We start from the raw sequence: 2,624 nt of genomic DNA on the forward strand, positions 1-2,624 counted from the left end.
CCAGGATGGGAGGATTTGCCTTATTCCTCTCTAGCCAGAGAATGGGCTAAAAGCACAGGGCCCTGTGAAAACTGGGAACCAAGGCTAAAAGAGGGAGAACCTGGAGATTTGGAAAGATGTTTGAAAGCAATACCCATAGAACCAGGCAAAGAACTGGCAGGAGTGTGCAGGAGAGGCTGGGTGCTGCTAACAAGTTATCGCCTTATGTGTAAAAGTAGGGATAAGCTGCTGAAGGAAAGAGCTAGGATGGCTAGGGAGTCAGCTGGTTTGCCTGAGGATTCTTCTGTGTCACAGTACTCAGAAGAGCAAACTGGAGGGACTCATGTGGTCCAGGAGCAAGCTACTGTTCATGTAGCTAAAAGGAAGCAAAAAACTAGCAGAACAAATGTGCATGCTTTGTACAGGCTGGGCAGAGTTGCCCTGACAGCTTCCAGGAGAATGTGTGTGAGGAGAATGGAACAAGGTTAGATGAGGAGTTTCCTAATGTAGAAGCTCTCCCCATACGAAGAAGAAGGCAGGAGAACCACCGAGGCAAAACAGAGTCCAGGGAGATAATTGAGGATTTCACTCAACAGGAGATCACTGATATATTGAGTAGATTTACCCAAAGAATGGGGGAGTCTTTAGTGTCTTGGATAGTAAGAATCACTGATGAAGGCGCAGGAGGAATAACACTGGACAATGAGGACTGTTTAAAATTCATAAGTATCAGTCAGAATCCTTTTGTACACCAGGCTTTTAGGGATCACCATATGCAAGGAGGAAATAACAAAACGAATCTTCTAGCTTTAGCTGCAGAAGGTTGCAAAAAGCAATATCCAACTGAATCTATGTGGCCTAGGGGAGACAGACCCTGGTACTCACTTAGAGACTGTATGAGAAAGTTAAAGGAGGAGGTAATGAAAACTGCTATCCTGATTGGAGATGCAAATGCATATTATGATACCCCCCTAGGAGTTCCTCATAGAAATATCATAGTGAAGACGGCTCCTCCTGCATATAAGCACCTAATTCTGACTCTATTAATTGGAGAAATAGGGCACCCTCTTTCAGAGGTGCTGGATAAGATTTCACAATTAAGCGATTTAGGGGAATGGGAAAAAGACAAATTGCCTCGAGAGAGAAGAGTAAACAGCCAGAGGATTCAGAGACAAAATAGACCCACAAGAAGGGAACTGTTCACTGCTCTATTAAGAGCTGGGGTGGACTTTAGAAGAATAGATGGTATTCCAACTGAAGAGCTGCATAAGCTGTACCAAGAAAAGGTACTTAGCATTAGAATGAACAGGGAAGCAGGAACCACCCCCGCAGGTATTTCTGAATCTGAATCTTTGTATCCAAGTTTGCCCCACCTTCAGGGGGAATAGGAGATAGGCCAAGCCCCAGCCCAGATAAAAGAAATATGCAGAAGAGATTGCAGACCCCATATTGGTTTAACAATATATTGGAAGAATGGATCAACTACTGTGACTAGGGCACTGATTGATACTGGGGCTGAGGCCACACTTATCTATGGAAACCCTGATAAGTTTAAACATGGAACTCCTATTACCATCACAGGTCTAGGAGACGCTGAAATATCAGCCAGACAGGTTAAAATAACAATGAAAATTGGGCAGTTACCTAAGAAGGAATATACTGTGGTTGTTGTACCCATTCCTGAATACATCATTGGAATAGATGTATTGAGAGGCATGACTCTGAATTTACCTGAAGGAAGATACCAATTTGCTGTGAGGAAGATAGGAATTAATACAGTTTTAGTAGGAAAACTAAAAATGGACCCAATCACTTTACCTGAACCTTCTGAAGTAATTACTTTAAAACAGTATCGTGTGCCAGGTGGGCAAGATGAAATTGCCACTACTATAAAGGAATATGTTGAAGCAGGAGTGTTAGTCCCTACAACCACAAGATGGAATAATCCTGTCTGGCCAGTAAGAAAATCAGATGGGACATGGAGAATGACTGTGGATTATAGACAGTTGAATAAGGTGACTCCTTCTTTGTATGCTGCTGTTCCAGATACCATCACCTTAAATCATTTATTCTACCGTGAGTGAGGCTACAATAGTCTGGTTATTGTTCTTGATTTTTTGTTTGTTCACCTTGTTTGTTAGATTTGTTTCCACAGGCTTGGTACCCTCCATCTGTAGATGCCTGATAGCTTAAGCTGGATGTCACCCCCTGTCTGCAACTGTGATGTGTCACCCTTGGACCTGGCATCAAGCATATTAAGAACTGACCTCTCAAATGGGACCCCTAAGGACAGGGACAGCTCTACATCCGATTTCAGCAGCAAGTAGCCATAGAAGAAGAGATCTTCACCCCTTACCACAAGATTTTGGGGCCCCATTTGTTTGGGGTGGGGGGAATGATGGGGAGCTTGTGCTCAAGCCCCACCCTAAAATATGGTTTTTTGTGTTTATTGTGTGCTATTCTTGTTATATTGTTGTGAAATTTTGTTGACACCAGTTATTCCTACTGTATTTTTGCCAAGTAAGGGACATGAAAGATCTTGGGGCCGAATGTAAGGGTTATGGGATTTAAAGATCTCCCATGCCCCATGGACGTGCTGACATAGCAGAGCAAGAAAAAAAAAAAAAAAGCCGAGCTAACGGTCC

General features: G+C 43.1%; 1 long non-coding RNA gene across 2 annotated transcripts in view; it reads left to right on the forward strand.

The window, feature by feature from the left end:
* The window catches only part of LOC138173876 (uncharacterized), a 57,965-nt gene extending 55,347 nt beyond the window's left edge, over positions 1-2,618 (forward strand). For both annotated transcript variants that reach the window (XR_011171557.1, XR_011171556.1), the window contains one exon: positions 2,121-2,618. This is a non-coding gene — a long non-coding RNA (uncharacterized lncRNA). The remainder of the gene's footprint in view (positions 1-2,120) is intronic.
* Positions 2,619-2,624: the final 6 nt, after the last annotated feature.

The sequence above is a fragment of the Petaurus breviceps genome, unplaced genomic scaffold, assembly GCF_028583685.1.
Source record: "Petaurus breviceps papuanus isolate PSGF00001 unplaced genomic scaffold, PetGlider_PUasm1.0 66, whole genome shotgun sequence".
Classification (NCBI taxonomy): domain Eukaryota; kingdom Metazoa; phylum Chordata; class Mammalia; order Diprotodontia; family Petauridae; genus Petaurus; species Petaurus breviceps.